The 17,539-nt window shown below is 43.9% G+C and overlaps 2 long non-coding RNA genes across 3 annotated transcripts; both read right to left on the bottom strand.

Annotated features, from left to right (window-relative positions):
* Nucleotides 1-363: 363 nt before the first annotated feature.
* LOC112270017 lies at nucleotides 364-2,016 on the bottom strand. The gene is made up of 3 exons (XR_002962294.1): nucleotides 1,595-2,016; nucleotides 1,451-1,508; nucleotides 364-562 (listed from the first exon to the last, which is right to left on the bottom strand). It is a non-coding gene; the product is annotated as an uncharacterized LOC112270017 (long non-coding RNA).
* Nucleotides 2,017-8,653: 6,637 nt separating this feature from the next.
* LOC104581662 lies at nucleotides 8,654-11,459 on the bottom strand. Of its 2 annotated transcripts, none has more exons than XR_001407777.2 (6): nucleotides 11,343-11,459; nucleotides 10,937-11,022; nucleotides 10,512-10,716; nucleotides 10,210-10,303; nucleotides 9,865-9,924; nucleotides 8,654-8,911 (listed from the first exon to the last, which is right to left on the bottom strand). It is a non-coding gene; the product is annotated as an uncharacterized LOC104581662 (long non-coding RNA). The 2 variants fall into 2 exon arrangements; XR_729719.3 differs by having other exon boundaries at nucleotides 8,654-8,926; nucleotides 11,343-11,458.
* Between the last annotated feature and the right edge of the window lie 6,080 nt (nucleotides 11,460-17,539).

Below are 17,539 nucleotides of genomic sequence, written 5' to 3'. Positions count from 1 at the left end.
GATGACCCATGACAATGATAACAAATGCCATCTTGAATGAATCCTTCTGTAATCTGGTGTTGCTTTCTGACAATTCCATAAGGACAATCTTCTCAGCATCTTTCAGGCTGATCTTGCTCATAGATATCCCAGCTTGTTCATGGAGGTACGCCATTGCAGCATCGGATATTTTTGTTTCTGGGCCTAGTACATCACGATGTCCGCAAGGGATACCAAATGCTTTGTTGACATCCTGTGGTGTGAACTGGAGCCTACGAGCTTCATCTAGTGCAATTGCGAAGTCTATGCAATCCACTTTAGCGAGAAGCCAAGTACTGAACATGCGATTAATTGCATTCCATAGAGGCAATTCAAGTAAGCCTCCAAAACCTATTTCGTTGACCAACTGTCTCTTTATAGGATTGAATTTCTTGATGATCCAGTAAAGGGTCTTTGCGGATGTCCTCGATGTTGCCGATTTGGTACTTGAAGAAGTTTGACTTTCTTCATTGCTGTCGTAATGTGTGACGTCTTCACTACTGAGTGGAGCAGCAGTATCAGAAGTGGCAGCATGACCTTTTAGCTGGGAAAATGAACAAAAGAGTGTTAGACGGCAGGGAATGTCGCATAACAGTTAAGAAGTATGATGGTAGTGTAACTTGGTCGTAGGTACGTACATAACGATTTACATGAAGTACTTCATGGCATTGTAACTATACGTGGTACTATGTGAGTAGTGTGAACACAGGAAGCAGTATGAAAACAGATTTTACTTTGTGAAAAGAGCATGTACTCCGAAAAAAGCATGTACTACTATGAGAGTACATAAAGAACTTTGAAAGTAGCAAGTATTATTGAAACCGCAGGTTATATGAAAATACGATGTACTCTGGCAGCAGTACGTACTATCAGAAATGCATGTACTGTGAGAACAAACAACGGTATAGTATTTCAAATTATCGACATATTTGATATGTACATAGTGCTGCGAGAGTACATGAAGAACTTTGAAAGGAGAACGTAGTATGTAAACCACACGTTAGATGTAAAATAGCATGTAGTATGGCAGCACGATGTAATTTCTGAAACTGCATGTAGTTTGAGAAGAAACATGGGTATACTATTTGAAATGTAGAAGATGTGTGAGAGGTACATAACGTACTCTGTCCGTTATGAAAATGTTGACGCTGTTTTACTTCAAATTCGTAGTACAACAGCAAAATGGCTTGACATGTACATAATCTTAGTAAGCAAGAGGCGGATGGAAAATTGGACGGGACAATCTCGTAGACGAGTTCATAGTTATATAGACAGCACATGAATAACAGTTCAGAACGTACATGAAGTACTTCATGGCATTGTAACTACATGTACGAGATGTATGAGAGGTACAGTTGAGAAGGTACATGCATTTTCAGAATCATGTAAAATGGAGTACATAAGAGGAGATAAAGAAGTTGGTACAGAATACCTTGGAGAGACTCATGGAATGGAGAAATTTATTAGGAGGAAGGCGATAGTGTTGAGACCTACGAATCGGACGCAACAAAAAAGGAACGAAATTAGCAAAGTGAAAGACAGCAAGAGAACAAAACATAGGACGGAAATAACAAACCTGGAAAACAACGTTGGTACAAATCAGGAGTTCAGAAACCGAGGTCGGTACATTGTGAAGTTGACCAGAAACAGATCGGAAATAGAAGCTCCGTAAGAAAAGATGAAGCGGTGCAGATAACAGATGTCGACCAGAACAGAACGATGGAGAGCAGAGTCGGCAAGAGAGTAGAAGAGAACTGAAGAACTGAAGAAGAACTGAGGAAGAGGAAGAAGAGAGGAAGAACAGGATGAAGCCGGACAGAGAGAAGGAAAGCAAACGAAGCCGGAGATGAAGACGGTATCTGACAGCAGAGTGGGACCTGAGACAGGACCGGACAAGATAGTGGGACCCGAGACAGGACCGGACGAGGCAGCACAGGCCTAGGAAATGCGTCAAATCAAGGGGGAACAGTGTCATCCCGGCTGAATTTCCAGAACCGTCAGATCAAAAGAACAGGCGGATCGGACGGTAAACATGGTGGGGGTATATCATGGGGAGAGTACCAAGACCTTTGGCTGGTGCAGGGCTGGTTGCTTGCGACCTACGTCACCCTGAGATGCGGAAGGACGTGGAAAAGCAGGAAGGGTAACTTCAACTTTATATGGAATTCTAAGACCAAAGGAAATTACAAGAAAGGCCGAAGAAATGCACAGACGTGCTTCCAAAACGCTTACATCTCGTTTTTGGCACCCATCGTTTGGGGCTAAAATTCTGGAATTCATTTTGAATTACAGGAATGAATTTGTTTGGTTGGCACGGAATTAGCCACAGGAATTAAATCTCAAATTTCATGAAATTGCACTATAATTGACCCCGATCCCTCTCTAAAATTCATCATTTATCTGGAATTGTCTCTCACTCTACAAATCCATGTGGTAGACAAACATGATTTTTGAACATGGAATTCAAATTCAACCAAAAATCCTATCAAAATATTTGAGTTCATTTCATTTGGTTTCATTTGGTATGCCAAACGGGTTGTTAGTTCACATCTCATGCATTATTTGTCATGCTCTATTATTATTATTATTATTACTAGTTAGGTGCTCGTGCGTTGCTACTGAAAAACAATATGTGAGTAGAAAAAACAAGGAAGAAAGTATTATACTTCAACAAATTTTGTTGTTCACCGTCTTTTCTATAAGAACAATTCCTACAAGGACACCGTTGATGTCGTATATGCAACTCATTTGAACCTAAATTGACTCTCCATGAATAACCAGGGAAAGCATTACTGCACCCATTTTTATGCGTGAAAATTCAGAAAAGTAGAAAATAAGGACCTTGATGATACATACCAAAATACCAAATTGAAATATATTTCCCGCTCTCAGGATCTAGTGATTCACCAAACTTAAGAATCGAACCTCCTATCTAAGGGCAGAGTGCTTGTGGCGGCCTTCAAGCAGAAGTATGGGGCACGTTGGGCGGAGGTTTTGGCCGTCACAACCGGTTCATTGCCGACTTGACCACCATTGTTTTGACAATTATAACAAACCTTGACAGCCTTGGCAAAGCAAATAGAAATACATTAATCCATGCTCATTCAAATAACTGATCATAACTACTTAATGCCAAAACCTATATGGTTTTGATATAGCTAACAGAAAAAACATGGTTACCTTCAATACCATATTTTTCTTCACAACCTAACAAATCAGCAACAGACTGCAGAAGTACAAAAAAGAAGAATGATGACATGGTTACCTTCATTACCATATTTACCTTAATCGAAGGCCTAATCTGCAAAGCTAACATGACCGAGTCAGCGATGTATATGTATTTCCTTTGCAATGATTTCCACGGTGGGATCTTTTCATTGTACACAAAATCAGGCTCCTTAAATTTATCTATTCGATCACCAGGTGAATATTTGGAAACAGGTCCATCCACCTGATCCCAGATTCAGGAGCAGCAGTAGGAACACTGACTCAGGGCCAAAAATGGTGAGGCAGTTTGATAATTGCAAAAACAATTCATGAATGTGTGTAAGACAAAATAAGCTCAGTTCACCACAAGGCATGTAGATCAAACGGGGGAAGAGAACAGACTACCATGACGTGCATTTCATAAAAAACATGGTTACCTTCAATACCATATGCATAAGGAATAGTATAGGAACAAACCACGGAAAGGAAAAAAAAACAAATAGCTCATATGGAACTACTCACAACAAAAAGACAACGCCCATCATAGCAGGGTATCCCAATATTATCTATACCTTTTATTTCTCATATATATCTTGAGAGAAAACATAATTTCTCATTTCTCATATGTACGGAATCCGAAAAACTTTACAAGGAATGTATGCATCATACAATGTGAAAAACCTTAGCTCACACAGTTTGATAAGAAAGAATGCTCATTCAAATAGACGAAAGAATGCAAGGATACGAGCAGACATCAAGTGGTCAACACAAATCAATAGTTCAATACCACTGATGAGCAAGAGGTAACACTTACGGTTGAGATTCAGGTTAATTCCTTCGTCGGTGGATTGTCATTTTTCATGTATACAAATTTGACAGATTCTAACAGCCCGTTCAGAAGATTTACCAGTGCAATGACCTCGTTTAGCTGCAGACGGAACTGAATAATAACCAAGAAGAAAAATTGTAAGACAAATCAGCACTGTGAACATCTTAAATGAATTCAAAAGGTAGATTCAGATAGTTTCAGAGAAACAAACACTCAAAGAGACGTAAGTGTTTTTTTCTCTCACGTGAGCTAACTTCCATAATTTGATTTATTCAATATTCACATAGGAGCCAGAGTTCTTTTCTAAGAAAGATGTTATTCCACAGCAAATCGTAGGTAACCAATATGGCAAAGCATCATGTGCAGGTAACTTGGGTCATATAAAGGCAAAATGTTGGGGAATGCTCTCAAGCTGGAACATGGACCAACCAAACGCACGGCATCTACCCTATCTTACTTTGTGTTGCAAACTGGCAGTAGCCCAAAGAGATAAGAACACCATACCTGTTGATTCAAATTGTTCTCTCCATCAACAGAAAACAAAATCTACAGTCCATAATTGCACTATGAACAGGACGTTGTACGGTAGTGGGTAGACAGCAAGTTAGCAGATTCGTCTAGAATATAACCGTAATAAGCAATGTGTACAGAAATTGAGGAGTGCAATCCTGAAATTAGCTTGTATAATGCCTTCTTCTCCTGATACATATCTTCTGAAGGACCTAGAAACCGATTTGCATCAACAAATTTGGCAGCAGTAGATCTTCCAGGATGGCGGCCGGCGGCGGCTGGTGGTGTGATCCGCAGAGGAGGAAGCGCTCCACGCCCACGCAGATCGGGAAAACGGGAGGCAGGGACGGAGAGGGAGCGGAGGACGGCGTCCATGTTGGCCATGCCGATACGAGGAAGGAGGTGCATCACCATACGCTGATGAAGGCCGCGCGAGGGAAGCCGATGACGGACCGAAGCCCGATGCTGTTCCCCGCCGAGCGCGTCCTCGACGTTGGCCAACAGGTGGCGGCGGCGGCCATTGTCGTCGTTGTCCGCCGTTGCTTTGTGTGAGAGGAGGAGCGGCCGAAGGCTTCTGCGCGAGGGACGCCGCCGATGACCAGTGGGCCGGTCCCGCCCCTGCCGAACGCGGCCTCGGCTGTGGCCGACAGGCAGCAGCCGTCATCTTCGTTCGCCTCTAGGCCGCTAGGGAGGATTTGGGTGCGGTGAAGGGAGAACGACGGTGGCGCACGAAAATTGCAAATTTGCCGCGCGATCGTGCTTGTGCGCGGTGGTATTGTTGTAATTTTGGTTGCTGGAGATAATTGCGGGATTGAAAATCATCGGGAGAGATGGAGTTAATCGCGGCAGTGATCACGTGTGGGGAGAGCGCGCGGTTGTTGTTTTCGCGGGCGCGGGCGGGGTGAGACGACGGACGAACATACGTAACTGGAAATTAAAGAATAGTAGAAATTATTATTGTTAGACATCAACTGACTCAAATAAAGACATCTAGTTCATCAAATAATCCATCACATGTTACCTTTTTGTCTTTTTTAGAAACAAGGGAACTAATTAATGTAGCGGTCACTAAAATTACATCTTATATTTTGTGACTTTGGAGATGACGACATATAGTAATTTGAAAAATAAAATGGTGAACAACTCTAGTAGTGTCACATTCTTCTTTTTCTCAGGGGAAAACATAGTGACTATTCGACTATTCATCATGGATGAGTGGGAATCAACCAGAATGGTTGCCGAGGTGACGCCGCGGCGCCGCTGCACGGTGCACGCACTTCCTCTGTCTTCTGTTCAAGATCACACACGTGTAGACAGTTGTCGTATTGGCTCATCCAGTATACGCTATTAGGCAGCAACCCAAACGTGGTGGCTGGACACCAACCTCCAAAGGATCGGTTTGAACCTACGATGATTGCCCGGTCGCCGATGCCGTCCACCCTGATGGTTTTCTTCTTCTTGAAATCGACACGGAAAACACCCACATCGTCAACGGTGTGGTAGTCGGTGTTGTGGAAGAATATGTACGCGACGTAGAGCTTCCCTTGGATGTCAACGAAGTAAGGCGAAGCGGCGGCCATGAAATCCCCTACCGGGACAAGTTGCACCCCCTTCATCTTCACGTTGCGGAAGGTCGGCCCCGGCGCGAACTCGAGCACGCCGATCTCGTCCCCCGACCGGTGGTAGTAGAACTTGCCGCCGCACGACGCGGGACGATTCATTATCTTTTTCAAGGAGCCGGTGTAGCCAACGAGAGGCCGAAGGCTTCCGATGTCGTACTCGTGCCTGACCCACTCGGAGGCGTGCGGTCCGCCGACGTGGCAGTACCATAGGACGGGGTCCACGGCGTCGGTGAGAAGGATCGTCGTCGTGCGACCGGAGCCCGGTTGTGCGGGCTCGGCCGACAGCACGCACTTGGCGTGCGCAGGGCACTGTGCCAACGAAGGCAGCACGATCTTGTCATCGTCGTGCGGGTTCCAGAGGAAGGTGGCGAGCGTGGTGGTGTCCCGGACGAGCACCCAGCCGTGCGAGGTGACCCAGCAACGACGCCGCTTGTTGCCGCCTCCGAGGTTTTCCGCCATGGTCTCCTCACACGGACGATGCGTGCCGTCCGAGACGGCATAGAGCGTGGTCGTGGCTTGCTCGTCGCCGCCGTTGTTGGTGAAGACGAGGCACGGTGGTAGCGACGGGGCCATGGACGACGACGTCGACGCCATGTCCATGTGTGCTAGCTCTGCGCGCGGCGGGTCTGTCGGTCGAGATTGCTTTGCTAACATGGTGCTAGCTCGATCGTTTTGGTGTGCGTGTATAGTCTTGTTGTGCTACATATAGAGGCGAGAAGGAACGAGGAGGATGGGTCGGTGTCGGGTTCACGTTGGCTCGTCCGTTTCGTATTCGACGTGGCCACGCATTGGCACTGGCCGGTGTATGTCTGCTGGATTCGGTCTGAATCCGGATATTATACCCCGGCCGAGACAGGCTCGGCATCGAGGACGCTTGCTAGCCTTATTAAACAAGAACGGGGAGGGACATACCACATTGCAGATTAATTCGGTGCATCGATCTAAACCAAGCAGTGAACACGACTAGCGCGCAACTTTGGGGAAAGATCCAGATGGCGACGACGACGTCCTCACTGCCACCATGCCTCGTCATCGCCTCCGACGACCGTAAAGCCGCGACGATCGTCTACAACGTCTCCGACGGCACGCACTGTCCCTGCGAGAAGATCATGTCGGACAACCTTGGACTAGGAGACGGCGGCAAGCGGATGAGGAGCTGGGTGACTTCGCACGGCTGGGTGCTCGTCTGGGACTCCACAACGCTCGCCACCTTCCTCTGGAACCCGCAAGACAATGAGAAGAACATCACGCTGCCGCCATTATCACGCCCACCACCGGCAGGCACCAGCTGCGCGCTGTCCAGCGCCCCCACGAACCCCAACGGCTTCACCGTCGTCATCCTCGGGCCGTCCAAGGACACGGCCCTCTGGTACTGCCACTACTCCGGCGGCGGCGCCGGCCGATCATCAGAGTGGGCCAGGCACGAGAACGACCTGGGCGGCAGCTGGGTGCCGAGCTTCGACCTGTGCGCCGGCGAGAACAACAAGGTCTGGTACAAGCGGTCCATGACGCGCCTCGTCCCACTCTCCCCACGCCGCGGCGGCATGGTGGCCAAGTTCTACTGCACGCTCTCGCCGGCCAAATATGCCGTGCTCGGCTTTTCCTCTTCTTCTCCGCCGTCCGTCGCCAAATAAAAGATGAAGCCGAGGCCGCACGAGATCGCCGTCCCGGCGCCCGGGGAGACGTACTCGCAGGCCTGCGCCTACTCCCTCGACATCGCCGGTGAGCTGCACACGGTGTGGGTCTCCATCGACGCCTCCGAGGCCGTGCTCGACGTCGCCATCTACAGAGTTGATCTGCTGCGGGACGGCAGAGGTCCGTCAGGGTGGGCGGCATCGGCGACCGTGCTAATATGGCCGGCGGCGCCAACTCCTCCTTCGCCGGGTGGTGCCCGGCCAGCGAGCATGGGCTGCTGCCCAATAGCTTGTACTGGGTGAACCCTTGTGACAACCGGTTGTATGTCTACGATGTTGGGGCTAACACGGAGGAGGAAGTGATCGAGCCTTGCAAGGGTGTCGCCGGCGCCGCGCCGCCGTGCTGGCTGATTCCGCCTCATGCGTAGCAACATGTATGACACTAATTAGTGTCATCAGGCCTGTTTTGAAATGTAGTTATTTGATAATAATATACCGATTTGATGCCACATGTGTCGCTATTTTTTTAAGACAATATCTGTAAAAGTGAAATATAATTTTTTTTGACTTAGAACAAAATCTAAAAGTACACTTATTTGTGGACGGAGAGAGTACGTGAAAAGGACACAACTATTTTAAAGCTTCACCAGAAGTGTAAATCACCTCAAGAATAATAAAATTACATTGAGGTCCCTGGACCATCCAACGAACACTACCGTCCGTCCAGGACAATCTATAACTCGCCGGTAGCCCGGTACCATATCGGAGCCATCCTAAACATGGTCAATGACAATCATCGTTTATACCCGTGCGTTGCTACGGAACGTGTGTGTACAAAACAATCACATGAATATTTATTTCGTAAATGTAGCTAATGATATTATGTTGAGTTGAACATCAAACATAACGCAAGAACCATGACGGCATTCTCTCGCTTCTTTGATCTATCTCGTGTTTTCATTGGTTCTCTTTCTCCCGGTTAGAGATATTCTTCATCTTCGTCTCGTGAGAACCAATCTTCCCACCCTCCTCTTTTCCTTATTCGTCGACCCGTTCTGTAGCTGTCAACCTCTAATGTGGCTCGTGCTACCCTACTCAATGTAGTCCTGTTAGTCGCGAAACAAATAACATTATTAAAATTGTTTGCTCAAAATATTAATACAGAGTTTATATCTTCATCTAATTTAAACAAATTGCTTGGGTAGCTTAGTTTTTCTGTTCCAGCAGTAAAACAAAAGGTACAGACCACTAAAATAAGCGAAGTTTATCTCTAAAAACGTTTCACATATTGCAAATAACATTTTTATATATTATCCAGCTCATGTATTAAATAGTCCTCTTATAGAGCATAGATGTAAAGCAAATATATATGTCTCTTAGGGTTAGGAAATGTATGCCTGACCAAAATAAGAAGCATTAGTGTTGCATAGAAGTCACACGCACAAAACTAACTGAATCCTGGATCTCACAGGAGCAAATGTACTGCATTAATCATTAGTGAGCGAGCACGTGCACACACGCCCCTGAAATTTAAATGTGTCTTTCAAATCTCATTTCTCTTGAAGAATTTTTTTATTACCGTTTTCCTCGCTAAGCCATTTAAATAGGTGGCATGGTCCAGTGATGGTGGAACATTGGTTCTCTGTGACTGTTGATACTTAATAATCGTCCAATAAAAAACATAGTCAAACTACCTTCAAGTAGAGAAACGTTGACGTATCAAGAGTTTCAAACAGATAGCATTTGATATTACCTAGATGTATAAACATAAATTCATCTAAATTGTATCTTCAGAATGCTACAGGTTTTGTGCCCAAAAGAGTAAATCAACCCTCTCAAATAAAGAGGTCTCGAAACAATTTCTTCAGATGCTGATGTCTGGCTTTCTCCTATCAAGAAATAGAAAATCAAATCATAATATCTAAACATAGAAATCCATGGAAAGGTACGGGAAACTTACAGGGAAGAAATAACACTACAAGCCTTGGGTCTAGGTACAGCTACTGACTAAAGTTGTACATGGCCAACACTCGCGTAAACTTACCAATTCCAACATGAGTGTTTACCCTCTCATATCTTTTTGCTCCTGTCAAGTTCTCGTTCTCTGTGTGATTAAACATGCAATTGTTATAGGCTTAATCTGCAACTGTTATATAACACTAATAATGTATTTTTTTCAACTAATTTAAAGTCTATTCATACAAAGTTCAGACATCAACATTAAAAAAAGAGCTTATGCCATGAACATAAAATAATTATGTCACCCAGTGTCGCAGTATCTGAAGAACAGCGGTAACTCAAAAAATATTGTGGAATGCATCTCATGTGAGAATTCAACCTAAACCATAAGTGAACTCAAGACAAACTGCATCATTTGTTAGATTACAACCTCAACAGCAACTTTCCCCATCATGTGTTGTGGTGGCCTGAACTTGTGCAACAGAAGCGCTTGCAAACAGGACATGATTGACTTCTGTAAAAATCTAGAACGACAAGACAAGGGGAATTAGAAAAGAAAAGTTGGCTCTTTTATGAGTAGTAGAGATGTAAGCTCTAATAGGTTCAGCGAATATAAACACAGCTGCAAGCAAAAATCTTTAACAAGTGAGCATACAGAGCAAGTAAACTTTTCGCAAAATCCAGACTCGCAATCGAACAAGATCATTCAAAGGGAGAAAGCAACATCCTAACCTGATCAATACCAATCATCAATGTCTGAATTTTCTTTCAGAGAAGAAACTTTAATCAAGCTCCACCCTGAGGATTGATCTCTGAAATTTTCCAGACTACGGTGTATGGTGCCTAAAAACAGAAGTTGACCTCTTATCCATCATAATGATTTGTTCACTCATTTGGCCAGAGTCCAGATACCAAACAGTTCTTCAGTGTATGGTGCCTAAAAACCAAAGTGATACAAAAATATGGACTTCTTATGAAAATGCAATATTTATGAAACAACAAACATCTCTGGCAACTTGCAAGCTAGTGTGTTCATGCAATATTATTAGATCCCTTGGGTACCATGATCATTAGTTTACTCTACAGAACCTACAACTAAATACATCCATATTTCTTTTAATTCGGTGAAATGATCTATAGCCAGCGGTCCAGGTTACCTCAGTCCAGGTTACTTCGATGTGTTCCCCTAGATGCCATATTATCACTCGCTGACCCTTCCTCAACCAACATCTATTTCAGCCACCTGCATGTGGGAATTTCCATTAGAACATCTGAAGCTTATAGCAAATACTGAATCAGATTTTTGAATTCCCAAATTCGTGCACTATTTTTCCCATTTTTCTTTTGTTGCAGCACCTACCATGCTAATCAAGACAACACAATCTCAGTTCAGTTATCTTGGTAATATGGTGGTAGCAATTATTCGGGAAACAAGTAAGCTTTCCAGTTTCAATTTATAACTCATTATGCTACATAATCATGGATTAATCTGGGCGGTGTCTGCGTGCGCCTTGAGGGCGCGGTTGAGATTGGTGAAGCGGAGGAGATTAGCTATGAGATTACCTTCGTTCGGCGAGGAGCGCGGCTCGCTGTGCGGTGTCTGTCTGCTTCAGCGGCCGCACGATCTCCTTGAACGTCTCCAACTTGCCGCACACGAACACCTGCGTCGCCTCGGGTCCGCCCGCCCGCCAGCGTTTCCACGTCGAGCATCGCCAGCTCTCCCGCCGCCGGCGCCATGGGAGTCTCGCCGGCCGCTCCGAGCATGTGATGTGATCGACAACACAATCTCAGAGCATTTTTTTTGGGTAATTGATATGCAGTACAAGTCTCGGAGAACTTTCTTGTTGGTGTCAATCATGTGATGTGATCAACACCATAAGTTCGGGGCTGGGGCACACCGGCCTTCCAGCGCTCATGACGAGTCCCGTTCAAGCCCTAGGCCGTCCTTCCGGCAGGCAATCACACCCTGTGAATTAGGGTGCCAAAATCATAGAAAAGAAATTATGCCTTGCTGTTCTGTCAACTGCTTTAGCCCCAACTGTTTTTCTCCCATCATCCACCCCTTGAATCATGTTTCCATTTTTTTTCCTGGATTATCATTCATTTTCTAAGTCTTTGTTTGCAGGATTGTATCAATTTATGCCTGGATTGCAGAACTCTGCCATGCAAGGAAGGCAATTTAAGGTATAGTTTCTTGGGGATTGCTGGCCCAGCAAGTTGTCGAAATTTTAGCCTGTGTTTGGGACTAAGCTTCTCTTTTCATCAGGACCTAATTTGAGCCCAGATTCTTAATGTGGTGAAGTCTGTTATTCATATAAAGTTGCTGGAACTCCTGTGAGTAAGTTGATTCTTATGTGTGCTTGTGTGGGCATAATTTTTTAACATCTGTCTTCTATTGAAAACTATAGCTGAATTGACATTATTAAGCCCCTATGCTTTACATGGCAGCGATTGTCACCTAGTTAACTTCTGGACCCTATGCTTATAGATAGAGTCTGCATTCGTATCAATGTTATACATGTTACCTGAATGTTAACATGGAATGTGTTGTTAAGTTGAGCAATAATTTGCAACTTTATGTCTATCAAATACCCAACAAGAATGTTTGTATTTTCCTAAACAAGTGTTTGGTCACCAGCATTCTGGGTTCGATTTTTCAAATGTTTGTGTAGGAATTTACTGTTACTGGTGCTTTGAATGGATGAATTTATATTCATTTTACACATTTCCTTGCATAGAAAGGATACCAGAGGGCAAGTAGCCAACATTTTCTCATACACTGATATATCTTCTTATATGTAAGCCTTTTCATGTCTGTTCTTATATGAACTTGTAAATTCTCATGTCTGTTCTTATATAAACTTTTTAGACAGTTAGCATTTTATAAATATTTCACATGTGCTATGTAGGCATGGGTGTGGGGTTTGGGGGCAGACATGTGGGGCCACCTGGTACCTAATCTCTGATTAGTTGGGCTAGTTGTGAGGGTGGCGCTTTGATAGGACATGTGGCTGCCTTGCTTCAACTGTGGTCCTGTGACCGTGAGAGTTACAAAATATTTCAGTTCTGTCAGTGTACTTATAACATCTTTTCATTACAACCTGACACTAAATTCTGGCGCAATCATATGACTGGATATTCACATCTTTTCAAACTATATATGAATTATTTTCTAAAATATCTTTTTTTGAAGCTATGAACATCACCCGTTTGCTCCTTTACATCCTTAATCATTACCGAAATTAACTAGCATTGACAAACCTTTTGGTATGCCAGTAAAACAGTACCAGTCTTGTTATGTCACGTGACCAACGGTTTATCACTAGATGGCGTTAAAATAGTGGTGGATGCAAGCTGTCTGCACTGACAACATGCAGCAGTTGGAAAACCCCTTGATTAATTTTTAAAGCATAGTTGGTACATTTTATTACTGTACTTTGTGGAGTTAGTCTTGAGTTTTAATTGATGCATATTTGAGGTATCTAGTCGATTAGTCCTTCACAGTATAACACAAAGGTGTGCAAGTTCTAAGTTATGGTTTATTCATGCTAGGTAGTCAGATCCGCCAGACTTTTGTTACAAGTTTACAACTTATCTGAATTCACTTCATCTTTGCATTTCTGGGTTTTAATGCCTTCTTTGGAGGTAGAGTATGATTCATGGTTGGATTGACCTTGCTACAGTAGCACATTGTTTCTTAAACGTAAGCCTAAGCATTTGGTAGTATGATTCACCTGTACCAGTTGGATGATCCATATGAAGTCTATAAATTACTTAATATAAACTGTACTCCCTCTGTTTTTTAATATAGGATGTATAAAATTTTCATCCGTTTTCCTGAATATAATGCGCGCAACTGCCCCATCCATGCGCTGGCTTGATTTGCCGAATTCTTTGCCCGTCTCACGCGCTGGAGCGGTTTGGCTGCTAACTCAAAAAACGCACGCGCGGTTGCTCCCGTGGAGAAAAGGAGGCAGCCTGTGGTTGCATGCATGTATGCACATCAGGCAGTTGCCTCTTTAAAAAAAAAAATCAGGCAGTTGCCATGCGGGAGTCAACATGGGCCAGTTGCCGTGCTGGAGCCAGACGTGCGCCATGCCTTCCATCGATCAGTTCGGTACGTCCGGTAGCTTGCGTTAATATTAGCGCTAGAATTTATACGCCTTATAAAGAAAAATGGAGGGAGTATAAAAAATAATAATTACAATTGTGCAGGAAATTCAACGTAAAATTGGAATGTGGAACAAAAAATAAATTTAGGACCAAAGGCCAGTGAAAGATAACATAATAGTAGAAAATAAAATAAGCAATTTAGTTTACATCCAGTTAAATAAATAGTCAATGCAAAACAAACGATACATAACTGAAGTGTGAAACAAGTTAGGAAGAGAGTGAGACAAACAGAATATTTCAGCGTCTTCCATTGCATAAACTGATAACTCCATCACCTTACACACTGGAGACATGATATTTTACACTAATTAGAAAAGTAAATGTAATAGAGATGACGCTGAGCTAGTTGTATCATAGAAATGTACATGCAGGCCATTGAGCCAACAATGCCTAGATTTATTATTGATGGAAAAATGATCAAAATGATGAGATGATTTTAGTTATAGAACATAACTGTAGGAAGACAACAAATAACGATGACGAGTGAAGAGGAAAAGTGAGATGAAGATTAGTATGTAAGTATGGTGTTTCACGATGGACCGTCGACCTTGATACTGCCTGCCTTTTGTTATCACACGCCACCGGTATTTGCAAACAAACTAATGCACAGAAATGGGTTTACTGAAATACAATCACATACGGAGTATAAAGGCATACATGAGAATGCTAATGTAGGGTGAACTAAACTAAATCAAATATAAAATATGTCAATAAATGTCCGCAGAAATCCATGAGTCATTCAAGCCCTATAATTGTTACATATCGGTATCTATTTTGCATACCTAATGTATGTTAACATGCACCAAACTTAAGCTACCTTATGCTGTTATTAGATTATTAGAAGTGGAGATGACAATGTTGAATAGTACTTAAAGTGCTTGAAGAAATCACAGGTATGCATTAAACCTACTGGACAAATGATGGATGTGGACTCAAATCTCTGAGGAGCATTCACTCTGATGCAGGTTACTTCCATTCCGAAGGATTCAATCACTTTCACGAGTGCAACAGTTCAACATGCTACTGTCATACAAAGGTTTGTTTCAAGATCTCATACTAAGCTAACATATTGGTATGGGCCAGGACTCGTGATGTGATGTGGTGCCTGGATGCTTCTCAATAACTTGAAATTGCAGACAATTTAACTTCTTACAAGCTACGAAAGCTAATTCAGTTACATAGATTTCCTTAAGCTAATTTGCAGACTTATATTCAATAACCGTAACGTAGCTAAACAACAGTACTGGTCCGCTATGATAGGCACAGAAAACTAATATCTAGGCTTGTCATGATATCATTGGTACTATTTGAAGTTCAAGCCCATGAAACAGGACGTGCTGTTTAGAGTTCCAAATCTGATCCTGAAGTTCACTAAATAGTCGTCAGGGCCTGTCCTTTTTCTGGTAGGAATAGAGGCCATTTCTGGTAACTGGTACGAACTCATAAGCAGGTGACCCAGTAGTCCAGCAGTAAAAGTAATATATTATAAGCAAGAAAGCGAAACTGAAAAGATATGGAACAATTGAATAACTTCCAATATAATATGTCCTAATCAGTTGTTCATTGCTTATATTTGGTATTCTGGACAAATTTGTCAGGCGCAGCAGCCTCCAGAATTCACAAACTTCAAAGTTTTTCTAACAATTGTTTATCCATCTATTTTGTAGAACGGAGGACACAGCCCTACAACGAAGTGCACCAAACAGTTCTTTGCTTGTACATAAAAGGTAGTTGCAGAACAAAAGAACTAAAAACTGAGTAGTGAAGGTGTTGTGATGCCCTTGTCTTTACATCGTAGTCCTCCTCCTGCATTTTTTGTACCCATGTGTTAGTATATTACAGTCAATCTACTAGTTGGGAGTAACATGTGCAAGTCATAAAATATTACCAATCATTTCTTGCGCCGTTTCAGTTTTTCCCCTTGGATCCCTTCTTGTCCCCCTTCCCCTTGGATCCCTTCTTGGCCCCTTTATTCTCCTTGTTGGACTTGTTGGAGGAGCTTGCCTGACGCTTGGCCTTCTGAGCAGCCTTCCTGTCTTTTGCAGCCATCTTGCGTAGGCTCTCCAGGTGCCGCAGACGGTCCACCTCATCTCTGGCTGACTGGAGGCGCCCGTGGGTCGCGTCATGGTTGTTGACGACACGGATGTCGTAGTAGTTGTCCATCCGGCACTCCGCGCAGAGGATGTAGCCCCGATCCATGCCTGCAGAATGTTACGTTGTGTCAGATTCAAAACGTTGTGCAAACCCTAGAAATAGAATGCGTTTGGTCAGATTCAAATCATTGTTATGCGTGCAAACCTAGAATCCATCCGCCATGACCTGCCACATCGGCAGGTTCCCAAATTAAAACATTGCTTGTCCAAACCAAATTCCGATCTGAACCCAAATTAATCCCAACCCTAGGGCGGTCGTTCCAAATTAATCCGTTACACAGTAATTGGTTCGCGCGAGCAAATCTGATCTGAAATTAAAGTATGGAACCCAACCCTAGCGCGGCCATCCCAAATCAAACCAATTCCACAGTAACCCTAGCGCAGCCATTCCAAATCAAACCAATTCCACAGTAACCCTAGCGCAGCCATTCCAAATCAAACCAATTCCACAGTAACCCTAGCGCGGCCACATCACAAATGAACCAATTCCACCATATCGGATCGCGCACACGCGCACAAATCGGGGGACAAGGATTAAGAAGGCAGGGAGAGAGAAAGGGCAAAACCCCAGCATGAAACAATGTCGGATCGCGCGCGCTAAAGCGAAGCCCGAGGAAGAAGACGAGTGGCGCACTAATCGAGACTCGAGAGCCTTGCGGGAATCTAACCTGGTTGTTGGGCCGACGAGAGACCGTGCGCACGGGCCGAGGAGGGCGAGGATCGGGAGTGCGGGCTGAGGAGGGCGAGCACACGAGGGAGGAACAAGGACGATCAAGACGAGGCCTTGATATTTAAACCCCGCGACGAGTCTGGCAGCCATGGCTGTCTGGCCATGGCAAACATACAGGCAGCCATCCGATCGTGCCGCTGGATGACGTTGGATCAAGTTCTGCTGTCCCTGCGTCCAAACCTTTACTTGCATATAAATGTTGTTGTCTTTTAACGTTTCCTCCCACGTAGAAATGAAAATGAAATAATGTTGGTTCCTCGCAACATAAAAAAAAATTCCCTCACAACGTGAAAAAATCTCGCATGCAGCATTTCGTCACAATGTTGGTCCCTTGCAACGTCAAAAATCTCGCATGCAGCATTTCATTGCAACCTTGGTCCCTCACAACATAAACCTAATGTGCATTGTAACATTTCCTCTTTCGTAAAAAATAAATAAAATAATGTTGGTCCCTTGCAACATGAAAAAAAAAATCTGATATGCAACATTTTGTCGTAATGTTGGTCCCTCGCAACATAAAAAAAAATCTATCCTTGCAACATGTCTAGAATCTTTGCAACATAAACCTAATGTGCATGTTTGTAGCATATACAAACACCATTCGCAACATTGAAAAAGAAAAATTGACTACGTCTTGTTGGCACTGGCGGTTCCTGGGCGACAGTGACAGGCAGGAGAACGGTGTCGGGGGTGGACGACGGTCG

Source organism: Brachypodium distachyon, chromosome 1, assembly GCF_000005505.3.
Source record: "Brachypodium distachyon strain Bd21 chromosome 1, Brachypodium_distachyon_v3.0, whole genome shotgun sequence".
Classification (NCBI taxonomy): domain Eukaryota; kingdom Viridiplantae; phylum Streptophyta; class Magnoliopsida; order Poales; family Poaceae; genus Brachypodium; species Brachypodium distachyon.
Note: the sequence above shows the minus strand (reverse complement) of the source record. Positions and strands in the feature narration are given on the sequence as shown.